Raw genomic sequence first — 18,070 nt, 5'->3', positions numbered from 1 at the left:
ACGTGCTCAATGCCACTGAACCCTGCACTTAAAAATGGCTAAAATGGTAAACTGTATGTCACGTGTATTTTATCCGCCTCCGCATCAGATCACGTTAAGCCTGACGATATCCTTTGGTGGTTCTAAAGGACCCCAGCCTCTCTCACTCCTGCCTATGCCATCTTGAACCCTTCCAGCCCCAACTAGCAGCCTTTCTTCCCTAGAACATACCATCCACACCTCACGGCTGCTCCTTGCTATTCTCTCCGACAGAAATGCTTGCCCTTCTCATCTTCTCATGGCTCTTTCCTCCTCATGGACTCATTAATTTAATAAACATTTATCTGTGCTTACTGTATGCTAGGCGTTATATAAAGAGCAGGGGATTAAAACAGGTGATTAAACTGGCGAGGACTCCCCTCTCATGGACTTTGTATTGTGGCAGAGGGCAGAGTCAAAAACACACAGAAAAATTTCAGATGGTATTAACTGCTGTAAAAAGCACGGCAATGTGATAGCGCCTGGGAAGCAGGGCATCTAATCTAGATCAGGTGATTCTAAAGAACTCGCTGAGGGGCGGCTGTTTGATCTGAGGCGTACAAGATAAGGAGACGGCCATGGCAGATTGGGAGTCGGGGAGAGGGGAGTTTTCCCTGGAGAGAGAAGACAGCTGGAGCAAAACCCCTGAGGCTGGAGCCATTCTGTGTGTTTGACAAATGGAAAAAGACCAGGTGGTGGGAGCATGCGAACGAACGAGCGAGTAAGGGAGAGGTACACGGAATGAGGCCAGAGAGAGAGGGAGGGACTCCCGTTCCTATAGCTATGGAACAGTGTCCTGCAGACTTGCTAGTGTGAGGCAATCGTTTTACTTGGCTCACAGCTGGGTGGGTCAGGAGTTCATTTAGGGGTCAGCGAGGCAGCTCTTCCTTGGGGTCTCATGCAATGGGGTGCAGGCGTCCCGAGGCTGGATGGGCTGGCGGTCCAGGTCGGCTCACTCACATGGCTGGCAGGTGACCCTGCCGGTCAGCTGGGAGCTCAGATAGAGCTGTGGCTGGGAGTGCCCACCTGTGGCTTCTTCAGCCTAGTGGGCTCAGGGTAACTGACTTCTCGCATGACAAGGCTCCCAGGAGAACCAGGCGGAAACGACATGGCCTTTTAGGAGTCATCCTCAAAAGCCACAGAGTCCCACTTTCCTCATACTTTGTGGGTTGGAGCAATGGGAAACCTGCCCAGATTCAGGGAGAGGGGACACAGACCCACCCCTCAAGGGGAGGAGCATCAACGGTTCTTGGAGCCATGTTTTAAAATCACGGCAAGGTGATCTTAGCTCTTTTTACAGATAGAGAAAGAGAAAGTGATGCGTCCTGGTGGGGTGACCTGCCCGAGGTTACAGAGCAGATCCCGGGCTGGGCCTGCGTACCCTGGTCCTCTCTCCCGCATCTCTCCTGTCCTCCTCCGCTCCAGCCACATGGAAGGGAAGCTTCAGGCTTAGAGTTCTCATGACCTAGTTTTGGCTCAGGTGGCTGCTCAGAGAGGCCTTGTGGAACAGTCCCCTCTGTTTCGTGACCTTGTTTAATTGCCTTCCCAGCCCTTATCGCTGTCTCTGATTATGGTTTATTGTCTGTCTCGCCCTCTTCCAAGGAACCTTGTTTGTCTCATTCACGGCCGCATTGCAGCATCCAGCCCCGTGTGAGCCCGCAGGAATCAATCTACGGATTTAACTCGGTGTTCACTCTGCAGGGTACACTCTGTGTCCCCCACTGCCGCTTGATGAGCGTGTACAACACGCCAAATACTATATAGACGTGAACTCGGTCCTCACGGGAGTGCTTAGACCCATTTTACAGAACGGGAAATAGAGGCTCTGGGAGAGAGTGCCCGGATTCAGGTCGTGGACGGGGTTGTTTTCCACCAACGACAGTCCTCTCCCCCACCTCCCAAACTTATCATGAGTTAAAGAGGTGGTAAGTGTGAGGCTTTCCTCGACTGTGGGATCCCACTGGTACCACTGCGAGGAATTCTTATTAAAATATGTGTGTTTGTTTACATCATACCTCCTCTCTTCAAGGAGCCAAGGAGACTCATAGTGATAACAGAGCATCAGAGTAGACACAATTATTGGGCGGGAGAAGGGAGGATGGAGAAGAAAGGGAAAATCGGGATAAGAAAAAAGAGGCCATTTCATGATGCCCATTGTCTGGGGAGAGCAGTGTTGCTGTGTGCTTGGCAGTGAGGATGTTGCCAGGGGGGCATGGCCTGGGGGCCAGGCTGGCCACACCCTTTGGTGGCATCACCCTCCCTCAGTGGCACCCATGGTCGACTGTAGAATGAAGACCTCAGAGAGCATAACTGCAGGGTGTCCACAGTGCTCTTTCACCGCCAGCCAGCAGCGTGGGGGTCCAGCCGGAGCCATGGGTCCTGAGGGTCCCACAGGAAAAATCCCCGTCTGCGTATGTCACGTGACTTGTCCCCCACCAGCGGAGCTGCGGAACTGGCGGGGTCCCAGGCGCCGCTCCTCCTGAATGCGCTGCAAATATCTGATCACGATCCCAGACTTGGGGGCGGTTCTCTGCTGCAGCTTAGCCATTAATGCCGTTTGTGACATTAGTTAATAGTGAGAGGGGATATCTTTACCGAGGCATCCATTTTTTTAAAGTCTCTGTTTTTCCTCCCCGCCAAATTATTTGTTCAGAAGTTTTTTGTTTTTTTTTTAAAGATTTTATTTTTTCCTTTTTCTCCCCAAAGCCCCCCGGTACATAGTTGTATGTTCTTCATTGTGGGTCCTTCTAGTTGTGGCATGTGGGACGCTGCCTCAGCGTGGTCTGATGAGCAGTGCCACGTTCGTGCCCAGGATTTGAACCAATGAAACACTGGGCCGCCTGCAGCGGAGCGCGTGAACTTAACCACTAGGCCACAGGGCCAGCCCCGTTCAGAAGTTTTAAACCTTGTTTTGGCTCATCTTCCTCCTGCTCCTTCCCACCCCCCAAATTTGGAGAAAATCCATGAATGCTTTCAATATCAACATATCTATCTATTCCTGGAATATTATCCTTCCCTCTACCCTTTTTTCTGACTTTAGACATAAGAAGTGTATCACACACACAAAAGACCAAGTACTGCTGGCCCCTGGACCACATTTGAAATATCGAGGATCAACTGTAGCAGCTGGGATTTGCCAGAAATGCAGACTCCCAGGCCCCACCCCAGCCTGAGGCTTTGGAATCTGCATTTTACAAGCTCCTGAGTGCTTGCCAAGCACGTCACCCTGGGACAGGCTCTGGTCTGAGGCCCGGCCTGTCTTGGCCCTGCGGTCTCGCTGGCTCACGGCCGAAGAGCCGGGCAGCCGGTGTCACCACTGCACAGCCAAGGAGGAATACTGATGAGCACACGCTTCTCCAGGGCTGTGACCTTTCTCGGATCAAAAACCCTGATTATGAGGGTGATTTTGCATTTCCTGGCCAAGTTTGCTACCATTGTGATCCTCCTGGAGAGCGCCCAGTGCCCTGGAGATGGCAGTGCAGGACGGGAACTGCACAGGGCAGAGCAGGGGAAACCCGCAGCGGCTACTCCCTCACTTGGCGCCGTCACTCCAGCTGCAACCGCCAGAGCCGGCCTGCCGGTCCCCCAGGTTCCTACCCTGACCTCTGGTTTTCCCAGGGAGCGTGAATCAGCCCAGCACCCCACCCCCTGAGCAATTCCCTAACAAGACCACTGGTGGGAGGTTCCTGTTTATCGGCTGGGATGGGAAAGCATTCATTTCATCCTTCAGCCGGTGCTTATTGATTGCCTACTGTGTGACAGGCAGCCTGCTAAGTAAGAGCACAGATGCGACGCAAAGAAAAGAAACGGCGGTTAAGCATCACCGGAATACACATAAACTATGAATAAGTGCTACCAAGGATGCTTCCCGGTGACCAGAACAGATACAAGAAGAGGTTCTGACCTTGTCTGGGAGGAGAGGTCTCAGGGATAAGTAAGTAGCAGCTTGGCAGAATGGGCTGGGCAGGAAGCACGCTCGGTGACTTTAAAACAAACATTGCTGTGCGTGTCTGCACCGACGACAGAGTTCCTTATAGTCTCCCCTTCTCCCCAGTGACCAACTATAGTCTTAGCCAATCAAAGTTGGAGTTTATGGGATGCTGTGTCACTCAGAAAGTGCCAGAAGCTTTTCTGTAGGGATGGCCCCAAACTCTGGGGAAATACCTGCCCTCGAAGCAATTAGCAAACGCTCCCGGAGCGTGTATCCCGTGCAAGACGGGGCTCTGGGGAGGCTGGGTCCTGCCGAGGAGCAATGGCTGGACTCTCGTCTCCGAAGAACCACTGATTTTTATTGGGAAGACTGGAAACTACTCATGAAAAGGAAACGGACAGTGCAACGTGGTTTACAGAATGGCCAGCATGTGCTCGAGGGTGGGGGGGAAGCCGTGGGAGTTCAGAGGAAAGCATCAAAACAACGGTTTGACTTGCTAGCTAAATTATTAGGATTTCCCCCTTTAGCTCTTCAAGGGGAATGGAAGCTTTAGGAAGAGGTGAGCATTTCGGGTGCCAGACACTCACCGCGCTTCTCAGCTGGACAGATGGGCTGGGCAGGTGCTGCTTCTCTGGGCGCATTGAGACCCGACCACTGGGATCCAGATGCCACATGACCTTCCCGTGTGACCCGGGGCTCCATCTCCTGTTGATGCCTGAGCTCTCGGAGTGGGCATGAATCACAGGTCCCACCTGATAGGTTTGGGTGAGTACTGAATGAGTGAGTTGCAAATAGTCGCTGTTAGATAATGAGATTATCTGAGTCAATAAATGTTAGATAGGATGATGATTTGCATCATTTACAGGTCATAGAGGGTCCTGAATGGTTCACACTTCAAAAGGTGTGTCCAGCTCTGGGGGGAGGATCAAAGTCCTAAGAGTCAAAATGTTAGGAATTTGGGGGCTGCATGGGGGCAAAGGGGCACAGTCTGGATGTGGAGACTTAGTGCCACTGGCCCTTGGAGAAAGGTGGAGGGGAAGCTATGCCACACCATTCATTCGCCAGCTGGAAAGACCAGGGAGTGTGTCCTGGAAAGGGGCTGAGGGGGTGGCAGCTTGCTCATGTGCTGTGAAAATTGACACGGGAATTGTAAGATGCAGATGCCCATCTGTAATGGACTGAAAGTTTGCATCCCTCCGAAATCGTGTGCTGAAACCCTAAACCCTGTGTGGCTGTGTTTGGAGAGGGGGCCTCTGAGGCAGTAATTGAGGTTAAATGAGGTCCTAAGGGTGGGGCCCTGATCCCACAGGGTTAGAGTCCTTATAAGAGGAGACACAGAGAGCTTGCTGTCTCTCTCTCTCTGTGTCACGTGGGGACCCGGTGAGAAGGCAGCTGTCTGCAAGCCGGGAAGAGACCTCTCACCAGAAATGGACTCTGCCGGTCTTGAGCTAGTTGTTCCAGCCTCCAGAATTGTGAGAAAATCAGTTTATGTTGTTTAAGACCCCCGTATTCTGTGGTAGGAGCCTGAGCAGACTAATATAGCATTTTGAGCTTAGCTGGTGGCATGGGAAGGGACGGTCACCTTTAGGTACCTACCCCAGGCCAGGCCTCAACGGCTCTGTCTGCATGGACGATTTTTCCTCAGCTCAGAGAGGCATGTTCGGGGCCTCCTCTCTCCCGGGTCTCTCCTTCACTTTGTAATTATGCATTCTTCGGCTTGTTTGCCCATTAAATTGCCTGTTTGTCGTCCATCTCTCCCCTAGACAGTGAACACCACGGAGGCAGGACTGCATCCCCTCATCCCCAGCCCCTGCAGAGGACGTGGCACTAAAAGATGCTCAGGGGCAATTTGTCCACATACTGGTGGATCCAGGAGCTTGATATACTCAATTGGTCCTTATGGAATGCTCACAACGCCAAGAAGTAGCTGTCATCTGCCTTTTACAGATGAAGAATGAAACTGAGGGAGGAGCAGGGTGCCTTGTCTCAAATGCACACACCTGGACAGGTGTGGCTGTGGGGACAGGAGCCCAAGTAGGACTGGCTGCGAAGACCCTGTGCCTCCCGCAGAACCAAACTGCCTTCAGGGGATGAGCTCAGCTGTTGACATGTTGAGTTTGCCAAGATGGCGGGCTTCTGGATGGATGAGTCCAAAGGGCGCTTCCAGATGTGATGGATCTTCGAGTTGGAAAGGATTGTAGAAGATATCACTGCACTATTTCATCCGGGGCTGGACTCTGGTCTTCTCAAGACCTTTGGCTTGACATCAGCCCATTAATCGAAACTTTGCTTTTGGTCCTTGAGTGTCTTCTGAATCCACCTCGCCTGACTGCCCTCAGCCCATATTTGTCTAACCCACCTACAGGAGCATCATGGGGACCTCTGTCCAATGTTTGGTTGAAATCCAGACACAGAACCTCTTTAGTCTTCTCTCAGGAAGGGGCGTGAGCTTCCTGTGGTATGAATGGTCTCTGTGGAACCAGGCCATCTCTGAAGGACTATCTATTTGTGTCTTCTTCTCCCAGAGCTTGCAAGATTGTAGAATTTCTGCCCAGCCAGAGGTTGAGTTTGTGGCTTCCAGAATCTACCCTCCCTTGCTTTTTTGTCAAGTGGGACATCTGTTAATCTCTCCTCTGCTGGCACCCTCCCACTCTTCGGGGCTCTCTGAGGATAGGCCCCAGGTCTGTCACAGTCCCTGTCCTGTTTGCTGTAGTGCTCCCAGAGCCTAGCAGAGAGGACGTGGTCAGTCACTGTGTCGGTCTGCGCTGGACTGACCTACTCCAATGCTACAATTTTGTCACGTCTGTGACCCTCCTGATTTCCCAGCTCCTAAGCTGTCTCCCACTTTAGTTATTCTTAAAAAAAATAGCATATTCTTTTTTTATTTTTTTGGTAACTATAAAAATAGCGCATGCCCATTCAGGATCCCAAAAAATAACCAAACAAAACTCATCCGTAGTTCGATGCTCAATGTTAGTGACTCCCAACATTATCTTCCTGAGTTTTCGACTCAGATTTCCAACTGCCTGGAGAACATTTCACAGGGTGTCTCTGAGATATTTCAAGCTCTACCTGATCCCAGTCAAGCTCACCATCTCCCCACCGTGGCCCCACACTGAGTTCCCTAGATTGGTAGATAGCCAATTCACCACTCGCCAGATCACCCAAGACAGGAGTCTTGCGTTATTTGACTCCCAACATCCAATTATTCATCAAGACTTGCCCAGCTTCGCTCCCTGGAATGTGGTTTCTCATGATCAGCCTGCCTTCCCAGGACTCCCGAGCAGCCCCTTGTCATTGCTTATCTGAATTATTGCAGCAAGATTCTTACTGGGCTCCTAACCTTTAACCTCTCCTCCGGGGCGATCTAATCTTTACATTGCCACCCAGATAAGACCATATTATCCTTCTGCTCAAAACTTTAAGGACACTCCGTGATCTGCAAAAAAATTCAGCCTGATGTTCAGAGCTCCAAGTGCTTTGGTTCAAACCTCTGTCTTATTCCTCCTCTTGTACTCAAATGTCACCTCCTCCAGGAAGCCACCTTTCTGATCTTGAAGGTCAAAATTAACAATCCCCTTTCTCTGTTCTCCCATGGTGCTTTGGTCGAGTATAGTTAACAGGTCTTACCAATCATCTTATGGTTTGTCGCTTACGTATCTTGCTTCCTCTCCAGCCTGGGAGCTCATCCACGCTGGGGACTGCCTCATTTATCTTTGTGAGCCCTGAGGGAATGGCAGCGTTGTTCAGCTTGATTTTGGCACAGGATTCATCTGGGTATGGAAACTTGAGTTCTTGAAGCAGAAATATGCTGAGGATCACCTTACCTTTCTGGAATGTCAGTTTTCTCTTTTTAAAAAGTTTTAAATTAATTTTTCTCTTTTAAAATTTAATTTAAATTTTATATATTTAAAGGTAACAAAATATATATATATCTCCCAGTTATCCATTCCCTCTGATTGTGCTTGAGAATCACCTGTCCGTTTCCCAGGGGAGACAGTTCAGTGGAGGTGGGGGTTGAGGGGCATTTAAAACCAGGAGTCTGCCCTCCGCAAGCCAAAAGGGGTCATATGTCTCAAGCTAGACCCAACTGGATGCTTCTTCCTCCCGAAACTGAATCTGGGGCAGACAGAAGAGAGACTGAAAACGACTGGCGTTCTTTTCCATCCTGCCTGGTTCCTCTTGTGGGACTTTTTGTTTTAAGATGATGTGCCAAAATTAGGGACCCGCCCCTTGCGGGGTTAGGTCACCCTTAGATTTTTGAAAATTACAACAAGATGGAAATTCCGGGACCCCAAAGGGTTTTGCCATCCTTTTATTTCCTGTTAACCACTATGTTAAGCCGTATTCAGGTGTACCCCATAATACTTCCATCTCTCTGCTGGAGACAAGTTACATCACTTGTCTAAACACCCTGGACCTCTGAGCTGGCAGAGCTTACCTGCTGGAGGCGTGGGTGCAAGCAATCGCCCCCAGAGTTCAGCATGGTGGAGAAATCGTGAGCAGTGGAGGACTGCGGGCACATGTATTCATAACTCTTGTTTTATTTGACATATGGAGGGGGTAAGTTTCTCTCTGGAAACGTAACAGTAAGCAAGCAAAATCTGCAAAGAGGATTTTGGGAGGGCAAGTTTGTACGTTTCTCTGTTCTCCTCCCTGTCCCAATCTATAGCTTGGCTTCCAGGAAAGGGCGTGGTTTGTTTTTGGATTCCAGTGACTGTTTATTAACCCAGCTGCTGCTCAGAGAAGGAGAATCATGTGATGGCGATGAGGTCATCCATAACTTCATGATATGTTTCTTGCTTCTTAACTCTTGAGCTGCCTAAATTCTTGCCCGTTTCCCAGGCTGGCTCTCCAGATTCTTGTGGATGCTGTGAGTTCTGCTTGGTTAGGAATGGATGTGCTGGCAGGCAGCAGCAGAACAGTGGCTTAGATGTCGGAGATGGGCGGCCCCGGTCTGGTCTGTGGCTGGCTCCATGAGGTCACCAATGTTCCAGACTCTTTCTCTCTTTCTGCTCCAACCGTCCTCAGCTTGTGACTTCCGTCCTCAGGGTCACATAATAGTCACCACTGCTTCTGCAGCACCAGCCATCACATTGATGTTCCATATGGGAGAAACAAGGAAGGGAGGAGGGTCAAAGGGGCATTGCCAGCATAGTCAACCACTTAAAAATTTTCCCCCGAGAATTCCAATCCAGTGGACTCCCATTTATATCTTATTTGCCATGACAATGTCACGTGACCGCCCCTAGTTATTTATTTATTTTTTTGCTGAGGAAGATTTGCCCTGAGCTAACACCGGTTGTCAATCTCCTGCTTTTTGTATGTGAGCCACTGCCACAGCATGGCCACTGACAGACAGGAGGTGCAGCTCCACGCCTGAGAACTGAACCCGGGCTGCCAAAGTGGAACACGCTGAACTTAACCACTGGGCCACCGGGGCTGGCTACCCCTAGTTAAACGAAAACTGAGAGGCATAGTTACCTGGACACATTCCTACCCTGACTAAAACCAGGCTTCGGTTATGAAGGAAGAGGCAGGGAATGGACACTGGGTGGGCAGATCCCACTCTTTGCATCAGCCCCCAATATCCTTCCTAGGGTTTCTTTTTGCTTAGATTAATTTGAATGACTTCAACCAAAGAAAACTTTGATACAATAACTTATTTTTTCCTTCTTAGAAAAAGAGAAAATACATGAAACATAAACAAAAGTTCAAAATCACCTGTGATCCACTACCCAGAGATAAATATCCTTAATAATGTATTCATATCAATGAATATTCTACTAACTAGTGGTTTCCTAGCTTTTTAAAAATAAGCAAAGTCTTAAAGGGCTGCTCAATTCACAAAATAGATAAAATGGAGCTGCTTTAACTGATGCTGGAATAGGGGCCCAGACCCCTCCCAGTCAGGCTCCTCCTCCTTTTGCTAAGTTTTGGACTCTATTGGCCACTGCATGGGTGCATCCTAACGTACTTCATCAGTCCCCTATTGTTGAGCGCTGAGGTTGCTGCCAGTTTTCCACTGTGTTAGATCAACTCTGTTATAGCCAAACCTTCTGAACTTTCCTTTCCATTTAACCAACATTGGAGCACATTTGTTACTTTGGAAAATGTGGCAGGACACGGGGAGTTGAGTCGTTCTTCTTTCTCTGCCATCTAGTGGCCTCACACCAAAGAAGCCTGTCCGTTTTCTCCTCTCCTCTCCTTCCCATCTTTAAAAGCACTAACATCTTTCAGTGTGTCCCCTCCTGGGACGCAGCCTTCCACGACATTGACACCTCCCCTTTGTTTTCATCCTGGGGTCTGTGTGAGGCTGACGTGCCACCATCACGGGGTGGCCACACTGGCCGTTCAGCCTGGTTAGCGCCCAAGTGGGACGGGCTGTTCACTGTTTTTGTAAATAAGTAATCTATATTAAAAATACTTTTTATTTTGAAATTATTCTAGATTCACAAGAGATTGCAAATATATATATATATATATATATATACAGGGAGGTCCCATGCACCCAATATCCAGTTTCCCCCAATGGTAGCATCCTGCATAATTAAAGTATAATATCAGAACCAGGAAATTGACTTTTGTACCGTCGAACTTATTCAGGTTTCAGCACTTATACACGTGTGTGTGTGTAGTTTTACGTAGTTTTATCACGTGTGGATCTGTGTAACCACGACCACAAAAAAGACAGAAGTGCTCCACCACCATAGAGAGCTCCCTCCCGCTGCCCCCTTGTAGCCTGCACCCACCCGCCCCCATTCTTAACGCTTAGAAACTGCTAATATGTTCTCCATCACTATTATTTTGTGTTTAAAGAATGTTATATAAATGGAACCATGTAATATGTAACTTTTTGAGATTGGCTCCCCACCCCCAGCATAATTCCCTTGAGATTCAGAAAAGTTATTATGTGTATCAATGGTTTGTTCCTCTTTATTCTAAGTAGTCTTCATGGTGTGGATGTAACAGTTTCCAATTGGGCATTGGGTTGTTTCCAATTGTTGGCCGTTATGACTAAAGCTACTGTGAACAAACGTTTTTGGGCACATAGTTTTCATTTCTGGGTGAATGCCCCAAGGTGTAGCTTCTGGGTTGTACGATAAGTGCATATTTAGCTTTGTAAGAAGCTGTCATACAGTTTTCCAGAGTGGCTGTACCATTTCACATTCCCGCCAGCAAATTCTGGTTTCCCCACATCCTCTCCAGCACTGGGTGTTGTTACTGTTTCTTATTTTAGCCATCCAGACATTTGTGTAGCGATTCTTCATTGTGGTTTTAATTTGCATTTCTCTAGTGGCTAACGATGGTGAACTCATTTACAAATGCTTATTTGCCATTTGTAGATCTTTTTTCAATGAAATTTCTCTTCATATCTTTTGCCCATCTTCTAATTAGATTGTTTTTTACTATTGACTTTTGGGAATTTAAAAAAATATGTATATTCTAAATACGAGTCCTTTGGTAAATAAGTGGTTTAAATATTTTCTCCCACTTTGTAGCTTGTTTTTTCATCCTCAACAGGTTTTTTTTTTTCCTATTAAGGTATAATTGACACACCATACCATAAATTCACCCTTTTAAACCGTACAATTCAGTAGCTTTTAGTATATTCACGAAGTTGTGCAACTGACAGCAGTACTTAATTCCAGAACATTTTTCTCACTCTAAAAATAAGCTCCATACCCATCAGCAGTCACTCTGCCTTCTTCCCTTCCCTCCAGCCTCTATAATCTATTTTCTGTTCCTATGGATTTGGCTGTTCCAGGTCTTTCATTTCATATAAACGGGATCTTACAATACCTGAACTTTTACATCTGTTTTCTTTCACTTAGCATCATGTTTTCAGGTTTTAGCCAATGTTGCAACTTGTATCAGTGTTTTAGTCCCTTTTATGGCTGAATAATACCCCTTGTATAGATATACCACATTCTGTTTATCCATTGTTGACAAGCCGAACTGTATCCTCCAAAATAAACAATGTTGCAGCCTCACTCCCAGCACCTCAGAACGTGACCTTATTTGGAAATAGAGTTGTTGCAGATGTAATCAGTTAAAATAAGGTCATACTCGAGCGAGCCTTTAGTCCAAAATGGCTGCTGTCCTTATAAGACACATTGAGAGAAGATGGCTATGCCACGGCAGATCAGAGACTCCAGTGGCGCAGCGACGAGCCAAGAAATGCCAAGCGCTGCCAGCAAACACGAGAAGCTGGGAGAGACGAGGATTCCCCTGCTGGTTTCAGAGGGAGCGCGGCCCTGCCAGCACCTCCAGCTCAAGCTTCTGGCCTCCAGACCTGCGATCCTGTCCACGCCTACAGTTTTAAATCACCTGGTTTGTGGTAATTTGTTTCGGCAGCCCTTGGAAACCAAAACATCCATTCATCATTTGATGGACAGTTGGGTCGTTTCCACTTATTGGCTATTATGAATCATGCTGCTATGAACACACTCGGACAGGTTTTTGTGTAGACATATGTTTTTAATTCTCTTGAGAATATACTTAGGCATGGAATTGCTGAGTCATACGGGAACTCTGTGTTTTACTTGCTTTGTGTGTGGCGAAATACACGTAACATAAAATCTACCATTTTAACCATTTTAAAGTGTACAATTCAGTGGCGTTAATAATTCACAATGTGCAACCATCACCACTATCGAGTTAAAGAATTTTTCATCACCCCAAACTGAAACCCGTACCCAGTAAGCACTCACTCCCCATTCTCCCCTCTCCCCACATCCTAGAAATCATTAATCTGCTTTCTATTGGCTATTCTGGATATTTCATTTAAATGGAATTATACCATATACATCCTTTTGTGTGCAGCTTCTTTCTCTTAGCCTCAGGTTTTCAAGTTCAACCCCATTCTAGCGTGTATCATACTTTATTCCTTTTATGGAGGAGCAATATTCTGTCGTATGGATAGACCACATTTTGTTTATCCATTCATCAAGTGATGGACATGTATGTTGTTTCCACCTTTTGGCGCCTGTGAATATCAGTGCTATTATGAACATGGGTGTCCAAGTTTTTATTTGAACTCCTATTTTCAGTTCTCTGGGGTACATACCCAGGAATGGAATTGCTGGGTCATTTGGTCATTTTATGTGAAGGTGTCTGCAACCCAGAGAAGGGTCCTCGCCAGAACAGGACCGTGCTGGCACCCTGCTCCTGGACATCCAGCCTCCAAAACTATGAGAAATAAATGTCTGTTGTTTGTAAGTCACCCAGGCTATGGTTCTTTGTTATAGCAGCCCGCACGGACTAAGGAAGTTAGCTTTGCCTGTGTTTGACTGTGATCTCATGAAATCATACAGTACGTATGCTTTCACGTCTGGCTTCTTTGCTCAGCATCGTGTCTGTGAGGTTCATGCATTTATTAGAGCGTGGTTTGCTCATTCTCACGGCTGTATCATCTCCCGTCATCAGAGTATACGACACGCTACAGACCTATTCACTGTTGACAGACATTTGGGTTCTTTCCAGCTTTCGCCTGTCATAAATAAAGCTGCAGTGGACATTCTTGAAGAAGCCTTTGGGGGGAATCCACGCCCTTATTTCTCTTGGGCATGAGTGAGCGGGTGGGTCATGAGTGTTTGTGTATTTCGCTCTCACAGGCACCACCAAATACATTTCCAAAGTGGTACCACGTTGTGCTCCCGTGCAATGGGAGAGAGTTTGCTTTTGCCCAGCCTGGCATCACGTTGTAACTTTTCTTTGCGTTTCTTGGACGGTTAGTGCTACGGAGCACCTTTCCCAATGCTTATTTCCCTTTTAATATTAGCTCTGAAGGACACCCACTGTAGCATGCTGAGAGGCTGGCGTTCTTGTGTCCATTGGACAGATGGGACATTTGGCGGGCAGAGAGGGCCAGTGGCCTGTCCGAGGGTGAGCGCTGGTGATTGGTGCATCCGGGTCTATCACAGAGAATGAGCCCTTCCCAGCAGCCATAATTCAAAGAGAAGAAAAGTTTCTTTTCCTTCTCGAACTAGAGGGAGGCCGCCAGAACTCAGACTAGCGCCTGGAAAGTTAAAAGATCGGCAACACACAGGTTAAGTCAGGCTCTTTTGGGAACAGGCTGTGTCAGTTATGGCATTGTGCTGATGTGAGCCGGAGCTGGTATTTTTACGGGAAAGTGCATTCCGAGTTCCAAGCCAGGGATGTAGGAATGAGCCCTGGTGTACGGCCCGTGGGAGCACGTCTGTGTACCCAAAGAAAACATTACTGCTTGAGTAATGGCAAATCCTGGAACTGATGGCAGCCTTGCCTGTGAGCTTGCTGCAAGCCGCTTGCTGGAGTTTGCAGAAACCTGAGAACCAGGCCTGTGTGTGGGTGGCAGGCCGCCGGCCATGTCGGGTCTCAGATTTCTAAATCTCCGGGATGCCAGAATCCATTTTCCCCTCCGTTTTAGGTCAGGGTCTCCAGAAGCAAACCCTGAGATGAGGATTTGAGTGAAGTCATTTATTAAGTTCGTGGTCCCAGGGAGATCTGCAAGGGGGACCAAGAAGCCAAGTGAGAGCGGGTTTTTTTTGGCAAAGTCCCTCAAGGGGTGGCTTCGGCCTGATCCTGCCAGAGGATGCTGCAATGGAGGGTACACTTCGGGGTTTGTCCAGACTCGGGCAAGGGAGCTGCGCTTTCGTATTCTTGCATCTGTCGGTCATTGGCCAAGGGCTCCCCTGGGGGGTGAAACCCCAGGCGTGTGTAGGCAAACAGCTCTACAGGTCCAGACCTTTAGAAGTAAAACATCTCAAAGCCGAAGGAGGCCGAGACAAACCCTGGGAACTGGGGGCAGGAACTCAGAGAGCGTGCACGGTCCTCCTACTGGGACATGGCGGACGTTGAGTCTAGACTCTGACCTCATGGCTTTTCCTGGGCGTCTCCGTTTCAGAATTGGGGGGATGGGTGGCTGCCTGTCTTGCTGGAATCACAAGTCAACTTCTGCAGACTCCAACGCGGTGCGGTGATAAATTGTTCAATGACGTGCTGGTAACTTGTAGCATTTTTGTTTCCTCCGGAAAACAAGAGGCCAACAACGCTTTCGAATCGCAGATGCCAGCCTGGTGTTCACGGCAGCTGGAAGCGAGGATCCTGGTCACCAAATCCTAAATGTTGGTCTGTTGAAACAGCCGATCCAAGGAAGCTGGTTTTTCTCTGCAGCGACGAATCCTTACGATTCCAGGCAGTTCTGCCGTGGACATTGCACCTGGAGGCGGCGATGCTCGAAGCTGGTGGCCATTTTCTGCCTCTCCTCCTTCGCAGCTCTCCCCTGCCCAATGCACACGTGGGGTCCTCTCCCATGATGTTTGTTTATCTGACTATAGCACATGTAGGGAAAATGCACAAAGCTTGAGTCTGGACAGCTCGGTGGATTTTCCCAAAGTGAACCCAGCCATGTGACCCCCACCCAGGTCAAGGACCAGAACCTCCCAGCACCATAGGAGATTTCCTTGTGTGCCCTTTCAATCTCCACCCACATTCCCCTGAGCAAGACTGCTATTTCGACTTCTGACGCCGCAGATTAGCTTTGCCCGCCGTTTACATTTCAGGCAGATGAAATCACACGGACCACTGTCTTTTCGGGCTGGCTGCATCGACTTAATGTTACTCTTATGTGATTCGTCCATTTTATGGTTCATAGCACAGTTCGCTCATTTGCATCGCCGTGTAGTATTCACTGTGTGAATGTAGGATCTATCGACCCTTTCCATCGCTGACGGGCATCAGAGCTCTTTCTGGTTTGGGCTGTTACAAATGGTGTGCCCTGCATGTTCTAGAATGTGTTTCCGGGTGCACGTACGTATGCATGCTGTCGGGTACCCACCTAGCGGAATTGCTCGGTCATGGGTATCTGTCTGTTCAGCTTGATTAGGTGCTGCCAAAGTGCCCAAAGAGGAGGTGGGTTTTTTACCGATTTACCTGCCTCCCAGTCATGCAGGAGTCCTTTCTACCTCCGTAATTGCACCAACACTGGGGAGCTGGAACTTAACATTTTGCAGCCCGGTCAGAGTGCCTGAGATCATTCTTTTCAGTATTCTCCGCCATCAGGGCTGCTGCTGGTTCTTGCAACACACTTGTGGGAATTTAAAAAAGGACATTCCTGCCTTAAGTCACTTTATTTCCATCTGTTGAAAATTTTTGTGAGAGACTGATTTTGTTAGAGCGTGTCATGTTACTGCCCTCTGCTGGAGAACTGTTGCAATTCATAGCACAAATCTCGGATGCCTGTGACAGAAACGGCAGCCTCTCAGGGTGCAGTGCACACCCTGGACAACCACACGTGATGACCGTGGTCGCTCTCCACTCTTGTCCACACACATTGAAAGTGATGGTGAGCACTAGGAAGAGGAGACCCAATGAAAGCTCACAAAATGATGGTCCAGGAGCTGAATCTGGTCTGCAGTTGTGTTTTATTTGACCCACAATGTAAGAGAACAACAACAACAAAAACCCCCACAAAAATCCAGCCAATATTTTAAAATTTGGGAGATTTTTGTCTAAAAATCTGGAAAAATCTAAAAAAAAAACAGAGAAATGGGCCCCTCATCCCCAAATTATGACGTAGAGGCTGATCTGCATGTGTCTCCAATTAGCCTCAGTCTCCACCATGCCCTATTGTCCCTCAACCCCAAAGCCTCTGTCAATGGCAGCAGCAAAACCAAAATACCATGCTAATGCAGTGCCAGATTCATTTCCCAAGAGTCTTCATTTGTTTATGGAAACTGCCTTGCTGCTAAAGGCATGTACGTTTGTGATCACTGATGTGACATTTGATATTGACGAGGGGAAAAAACCCATTCCAAGTTGATCACAGATGCTGAGAGAAAATAACTCCCAGCTTCTTTGTGCTGGAGTAAAAATCCCATCTGACAAGTTTCTATGGAGCAATGGGGTCAAAAGCCTGGAGTTATTGGCAGGCCCTGCCCAAGGGGGTGGGTGCTTCATGAGCTGGTGGCTCAGAAATGATGAAGCTGAGAGAGTGTGGCAGGAGGCAGGGCAGGAGGGGCTGGGATGAGCAGGTGAGGGTGAGCAGGAGAGGGTGGGCAGGTGAGAGTGGACAGGTGAGGGTGGGCAGGTTGCATCTAGCACTTGCTCAGAAAGGATCTGGGGTCCCAGGGATCCGGCCTGGGGTGGGAGCCTAACAGGTTATGGGGCTGAGATGGAATTGCAAATTTCAGATCCTTATGGCACATAGTTCTAATCTAGTCTCCTGCTTCGCTCAAGAACTTTTCACTTATCTCTATATGCAGCAATTTTCTTTTTGCATCTAGTGGCTAAATCAACTAACTTTGAAGTAATTGTCTTTGTCATTTTTGTGAAAGGTGAATGATCACAGTACTACTTGTGTTTAATGCTGCGTCGTCTCATTTAATCTTCACAGTGATGCTGCCTGCCCTAATGGAGACGCTGTTATCAGCTCTGTTTTGTACTTATTTTACAGATAAGCCAACTGAAGCCTAAAGAGGTTTAGCGATTTGCCCCATCATTGTAAGTGGGGGATGGGTTTGAGCCCGGATCTTCCTGACGGCAGGATTCAAGCCTCAGAAGCCCCTGCACTTTGGCTCAGATCTCAAAGATTTAGGGTGGAACCTCTTCACTGATGGCACCAGATACAATCTAGGTTGGAAACGAGTGCTTTGTAATAATTACAAATGTGTTGGTGCGATACGCCTGCGCTGTAGCATCTTTCTTGGAAATGTGGCTCTTTTTCATCTCTGATGTCATGAGCTTTGAGACCCTACAGGGTGAAAACCACTGCTGTCCTACCCACCCTCTTCTTACAGGGGCCCCCAGAGGGACCTGACGCTTTGCACAAGGTCACGCAGCCCGCCCTGTCCGTGGCAGAACCAGGATTGGAATAGCCTGGGTCCTGACTCATGGGTTTTCTCCACCCGGTGTTGAGTCTCAGTTTCCAAATCCGGCAGCACCATGGCATGCTGCCCCTCCGAAAGGATGAGCCGGTTTACGTCCTCACCAGCAGGACGTGAGCTGGCTTCAAATCGGCAGATTGGCAGATGCCAGCAGCCTTGACCCACGCGTGGCTTTTCCACATGGTCCGCCTACTCAAGGACCCCGGCTCCTCTTCGATTCCAGCCGAGGCACAGGGGCCGCCCGGCTGGGAGG

General features: G+C 48.4%; 1 long non-coding RNA gene across 1 annotated transcript; it reads left to right on the top strand.

Annotated features, from left to right (window-relative positions):
• The first annotated feature begins 3,365 nt into the window (after positions 1-3,365).
• Positions 3,366-12,547, top strand: LOC138916968 (uncharacterized). The gene is made up of 2 exons (XR_011424244.1): positions 3,366-4,714; positions 5,713-12,547. It is a non-coding gene; the product is annotated as an uncharacterized lncRNA (long non-coding RNA).
• The last annotated feature ends 5,523 nt before the right edge of the window (positions 12,548-18,070 follow it).

This window comes from Equus caballus, chromosome 13 (genome assembly GCF_041296265.1).
Source record: "Equus caballus isolate H_3958 breed thoroughbred chromosome 13, TB-T2T, whole genome shotgun sequence".
Lineage (NCBI taxonomy): Eukaryota > Metazoa > Chordata > Mammalia > Perissodactyla > Equidae > Equus > Equus caballus.
This window is presented reverse-complemented; position numbering and strand designations above follow the sequence as displayed.